Here is a 6,651-nt window from a genome sequence, read left to right on the forward strand (position 1 = left end):
ATATTATTTATGATTCTATTTTTTTAAATATTTTTTCACGATAATATTTTGCTTGATCTTCAAATCGTCCATGTGTTGGGACTAGTTCACCTACTGGTCCATATCCACATAACTCATGCTTTACTGTCATAGACTGATGTGACACAGTGTAATAGAATATGATGCATTGCCTGAATTTAAAGGAACATGGACTATTTCTGGATCTGCTGTGCAGCATAAGATCTGTATCACATTTGAAACAAAGCTAACCAAGCAGACAGAGCAGAAAGATATGTATAGCATCCATTAATCAGGGTAGAGTATATATTTTTTCAGCATCTTACTCTATTTGCCTGGTATATTTTAAGTCTGAAACACAGAACAAAAATAGCCTTAGTGACCGTTCATATTGTTTTTTACATTACTGTCCTTAGAGAATCATCCCCTCAAAAAGATGAAAGCGATTTCATTTTGATTAAAAATGGTTAAATACGTTGTATTACGTATATTCCTTCATTCCATCTTTTCTCACTGGGGAAACATTAAATATTCTGCAATGTATGCATTTTGATTAATAAATAAATATATGACTATTAGTACCAAGCTGAGCTACTATCTGCCATTTAACCCAATCAAATTCAAAATAATTTAAAGCATGTTTTTTATAAGAACTGCAGGTATCAAATTATGTCAGATTTGAACTAAGGAGAATAAATAAGGTAATAGAATTAACTAAAAGAAGCATATTTACATAAGTGTATGAAGTTATAGAAGACCTTCAGTTTAAGTAATACTTTAGAAGCTCTTTGAGGCAGAACTGCCACACGTGCTCTAAAGAAGGCAACTTACAGGGGCGCCTGGTGGCTCAGTTGGTTGAGCATCCAGGTCTTTATTTGTCTCAGGTCATGATCTCAAGGTTGGTGGGTTTGAGCCCACATCAGGTTCTGCACTGACAGAGTGGATGGAGTCTGCTTGAGATCCTGTCTCCTTTTCTCTCTGCCCCTCCCCCACTTGCTCTCTGTATCTTTCTCAGAATAAATAAAAATAAGCTTTTAAAAAAAAGAAGGCAACTTACATCTCTCTCTGTTTTATAAGGTATGTTACCCATTTTCAAGTTCTTTTCATAAAGTTTACCCCATCTTTCCTACATATTTTAATATGTAAAATCCTTGAAGTTGGGCCACTGCTTCTTTCCTCCATTCATAGAATTTATTCACCCAGATTAGAGAAGTAGGAACTACCAGATGTCAGACTGGCACATGTTTTCCCCATTTGGTCCCCCATTCTGGAAAGAGGTAGTAAAATACCTCTAACCTTACTGCAGTGAGGCATTTACTGTTCAGACCCCACCCTTATCCAGAATTTCACTAGTATTTTTCAGGTTTTTTTTTTTCTTTATCCATATGTCCTCTCTCCTGCTTTCCCTCATAGCTACATTCCATTCCTCTGAGATAATTTCCCCTTGACCTTCTGGTTACTGACAAAATTACTTCTCAAGGGTCTTTAAGCGATACAAACTATCAAGTACATGTAGCTTGCTCCCAAAGCTTATCTCCATCCCTGACCTACTCACATCTTCCCAGATGTACTAAGATCACCTGTCTTTAGAAATCAGCCAGATGTGTTATGTCACATTATGTGTCTTCCACCCCAAAACAATCATCTGTTCACCATTCTACCATGCTCATTAACCTTATCCTACTTTCCCAACTGGCCAACCTGTGCAACATGACTGGACACCTGAAGGTTGGAGAAGGGAATGTATGCTTGTGGGATGATGTTCAGTATTTATTTGATCTGTTCAGTTAACATGATCCCTCACAGCCAGTCTGTAAATAACATTTAGCAATTTTCCTTATAATTTTTCTATGTTTCCCTCCCCATTTTTTGTCTCACACCCACCCTGAACCCAGATGCAGATCCATTACTACATATGTGGTTTCTTCCCTCATCATTCTCATGCTGCAATCTATTTGAGGTGCAAAGGCTAGAATAATCTCTCACACATCTGTAATGTTTCCTTTCTCCTTACTGCATAAGAGTGACACTCTTCCATCCTCTTCCTGTCCCTTTCATCCCAATCAACTATATTTTTTTCTTCGTCCACTTCATGAATGATTCATTCAAGTCTATGTAATCTGTTGTTTGCAGAGAAATTGGAGTTTGGAAAGGAGAGAATTGGAAAGGAGAAATTCTCAGTTTCTTTGCATTTTTCCCTTCCTTCTCTTTCCTTCCTTTTGTAAATGTATCCATTTCTAGCCTCCTCCCCTCCCCTCCCTTCCCCTCCTCTTTCCTCCCCTCTCCTCTCCTTTCCTTTCATCTGTCTCCTCTTTCTGTCCTTTACTTTCATTCATTAGATACTTATTGAACACCTGATATGTTTAAGTACCTTGGGAGCTAGAAATTAAATCAATGTAATCCTACTTCAACTCAGGGAAGTAAGTAGCATGACATTAATCCTCGCAGCACATTTGTTAGGAAGTATTATTATCTATATTTCATAGAAGAGGAAACTAAAGTTGAGAAAGCTTTCATAATAAGTGGAGGTCACAATGATAATAACAAATAATCTGAGATTCAAATCTAGGCATTCCCAATTCCAGAAATCATATTTTCCCCCCACAAAACTACTTGATTGAAATCTTTATCCATGAAATCTAAGGTACTAGTGAAGATATGGACTTCAGAAGATATGGATAAATGAATCCGAGGTCATAAAACAAAGCCAGTATGCATAGAGGTAAAGAGGGGACAGTGGGATTTTGTGAAATAAACTGGAGGAATTAGAGAGGAATTTGTGCACCACTTGGTGAGGAGGTCTTGTCTACATTCACGACCATGCCATCTAAGGGTCCTCTGCAGTCCAGTGCAGGTCCTCAGATGCAAGAAGAAGGTCATAGCCGTGGACCACTGCAAATGGGGCAACAGCGTCATCAGGGTGAATGGGCAGGCCCTGGAAGATTGAGCTGCTCATGCAGCAATACAAACTACTGCACCTGTTTTGTTTCTGGGCAAGGAGTTGTTTGCCAGGGTGGACATCTGAGACTGAGTAAAGGGTGGTGGTCATGTGGCCCAGATTTACAATCTTCCAGTCTACCTCCAAAGCTCTGGTGGCCTATTATCAGAAATACGTGGATGAGGCTTCCAAGAAAGAGATCAAAGACATCCTCATCCAGTACGACCAGATTCTGCTGGTTGCTGATCCCTGGTGCTGCGAATCCAAAAAGTTGGGCGGTCCTGGTGCCATGCTCCGTATCAAAAATCCTACGGATAGGCCTATTGTGAGGATCAGGGTTCACCTTTATAATAAGTAACTGGTGGGAATCAGGGTTCACCTTAATAATAAACTATTGTCACGGGGAAAATAAGGAATATTTAGGACATAAAATGGTAGAATTTTATGATGAATTTGGTATATGGATTACAGGCTAGAAGGTTTCTATAATGACTCAGAGGCTTCTGCCTTACATAACGGAATGTTTGATCTAGAACGGGATAAGGAGGTAAAATATTAATTGACTGCATGTGCACGTGTGAGACAGAAGAAAATATAGAATAATGAAAAAGAAGTATAGGACCAAGTTGTGAAGAGCTGCAACATTGACAGAGGGGCGATCTTAGTCAAGGGCCAATGAAGAGGAAATATGCTAGAAAATACGTGCAGGAAAACAACAAGGGGAGCAGAAGAAAGATTTTAAAAGAAGGAATGTAAATAGCATCAATGCTATTAAAATTAACACTGAAATTTTTCATCAGATTTGGTGACTAAAGATCATGGCTAACCTTAGCAAGAGCTGTTTGAAGGGAAGTTTCCAGAGGTCAGAATGGGAATGGGTAAAGTTAGAAAATGGAGTCTGAAAGAGCAAGGGATCCTGCTATGGAGAGGTAGTGGTGCTGATCAAGAAAAGTTTTTAGAAGAAGTCATATTTTTCCCCGTTTATCTTTTTTTTTTAATTTTTTTTTTCAACGTTTATTTATTTTTGGGACAGAGAGAGACAGAGCATGAACGGGGGAGGGGCAGAGAGAGAGGGAGACACAGAATCTGAAACAGGCTCCAGGCTCTGAGCCATCAGCCCAGAGCCTGACGCGGGGCTCGAACTCACGGACCGCGAGATCATGACCTGGCTGAAGTCGGATGCTTAACCCACTGTGCCACCCAGGCACCCCTTTCCCCGTTTATCTTAACAACTTTTTGAAAAAAGAATTCCAAATAATTAAAATAATTTGAGAATGTAGACTTTTAGTATAATTTCCATATGCGTATTTAACTAGTCTCATATTTTTCACTAGTTTAATTCTATCTTTATTACTCTATTTTAAGATCCTTAAAAGGACAGATTCATAAATCTAATTATTTTATATCCAATTATAATCTTATTTTAATGTAGTACACATATCAATATTGATCAATTAGTCATCGACTATTTATTGCAGATATACTATACATGAAATAGTTTTCTACTACAGATGGGAGTTCTCTATCAGAACTTCACTTAATATTGTGTTTTCATTCAAATGATAACCTTAAAGTAGTAATTAATCATATTTTAGATTATGCCGTGAAATTTGAGTACCCAGATTTGCATTTGTAGTTTGCACTTTTTTTTAAATTCCCATATAAAGTCATGATTTGCTCTATGAAAAACTGTGTATTGATTCAAATGAAGGAATGTTGGGGGAAATTACATCCACATATGTATGTAAACCTCCAGATCAGAGAAGGCTATTCTGTGTTAACAGAATCACATTTGGTTAAATAACACATAACAATAAATAGATCCATCTGTATAAGTACCAAGTTTTTAAAACAGCAAATAATGAATATACAATGAAATTTTATTTCTTTTTTTAAATGTTTATTTATTATCTTTGAGAGAGAGAGACAGAGTAAGCAGGGAAGGGGCAGAGAAAGAGGGAGACACAGAATCCAAAGTAATCTCCAAGCTCTGAGCTGTCAGCACAGAGCCCAATGTGGGGCTCAAACTCACGAGCCGTGATGTCATGACCTGAGCTGAAGTCAGACACTTAACCGACTGAGCCACTCCAGTGCCCCATGATGTTTTATTTCTCATTCTAATGTCTAGCAATAACAGATTGAATATCTATTTGAAATAGAGTTTAATAGTAATAATATAAACATCTTATTCAAGGAAAAATGCAACTTTAAATAATCAAATAATACCTTATTAAATTAAGCAGACTCATGGTTAAATATGAGATCTGTTTTTCTTGAACCAGCAAAATATTGAAGTCATTAATAATTCTCACTTTGTACAACATCTTGGTGAATAGGGATTCTCCACTTTAAAATATTAAACTCAAAATGCAAAGTCATATCTTATATAGAACTGGGCTTGTGCCTATCTCTTCCTACAAGTTATTCAACAATGGACCTTGACCCAGGGATATACAAGAACATAGACAGTTGCAGTTCCACGAACACAGAGGTCCAATGGGCTCTGATGCCAGTGACGGCTCCAAGGAAGAAGTAAAACTTGGCTTGATCCTTGCTATAGATTGAATGTTTGTGTCCCCCTAAAGCTTATATATTGAAACCTAATGCCCAGTGTAATGGTATTTGGAAGTAGGGCCTTTGGGAGAAGCTTAGGTCTTGAGAGTAGAGCCCTCGTGAATGGGATTCATGCCCTTATAAGAGAGATCCCAAAGAGCTAGTTGTTTGTTTGTTTGTTTGTTTGTTTGTTTTCCTTTCAAAGTGAAGGCACAGAGAAAAGACCGCTTATGAACCAGGAAGTGGGTTCTTATTTCCCAGTCTGCCAGCACCTTGATCTTAAACTTCCCAGCCTCCAGAACTATAAGTTACAAAGTTCTGTTCTATATAATCCACTCAGTTTCTGGTATTTGGCTATAGCAGCCTGAATGGACTAAGATAATCCTTAAAATTAGTATAGGCATTGACTCGATATTCTAGGAGAGGGAGACAAAATGAGCAAAAGTATATGGAGGTGTGCTCAGGAAAATGAGGGCTGCAGTTTAGCTGAAGACTGTGTAAAGTGATCAGAGGACATACAATTACAAAGGAGTCTGGGGCCAAGCTCTAGATTAAATGCTTTTACTGCTAGGCCAAGCCATTGAATCATATCAAGTTTCACTCTGGATTTATTGTAATTTCACACTGTTTTTACATAATTACATATCTCTTCCTCAGATTTTCAAGTTGCATAAAAAATATTTGCAAACTAGATATTTCTTCATATAAAACACATAAATCAGAAAAATAAAGAAAAAATTAAATAAAACTTTACTGAAACAACCATTGTGTTTCAGTTTTCTGTTTTTAGTGAAATTAGATTCATTATTAAGTTCATTATTCTTTTCCCCCACTATTTTGTGGCCCTTTCCTCATTGTGCTTCACATCATACCGGGAGGAAAGTGAGATAATATTCGTGTAATTACCTAACTTATTTCTTCACCACCCCATTTCTTTCTTTCATTTCATTTTTTTTGTCTCTGTGAAAAACATTAAAATATTTATAATTACAACCCTTTATTCCTTTCATTTTCTTTCATTTTGTTCATGTGAATTCTCCAATTGAGGAATCTGTGTTATCTTCAGAAATGTTTTGTGTCTTAAAAATGGAATAAAAAGGACAACTGGTAAAGATATTGCTTTTTCCTTCATTAGTAGACCTCAGACTTAATATTTATCATTG

At 37.1% G+C, this 6,651-nt stretch overlaps 1 pseudogene; it reads left to right on the forward strand.

The window, feature by feature from the left end:
- The first annotated feature begins 2,817 nt into the window (after nucleotides 1-2,817).
- LOC123608759 lies at nucleotides 2,818-3,354 on the forward strand (annotated as a pseudogene).
- Nucleotides 3,355-6,651: the final 3,297 nt, after the last annotated feature.

The sequence above is a fragment of the Leopardus geoffroyi genome, chromosome B2 (genome assembly GCF_018350155.1).
Source record: "Leopardus geoffroyi isolate Oge1 chromosome B2, O.geoffroyi_Oge1_pat1.0, whole genome shotgun sequence".
NCBI lineage: Eukaryota > Metazoa > Chordata > Mammalia > Carnivora > Felidae > Leopardus > Leopardus geoffroyi.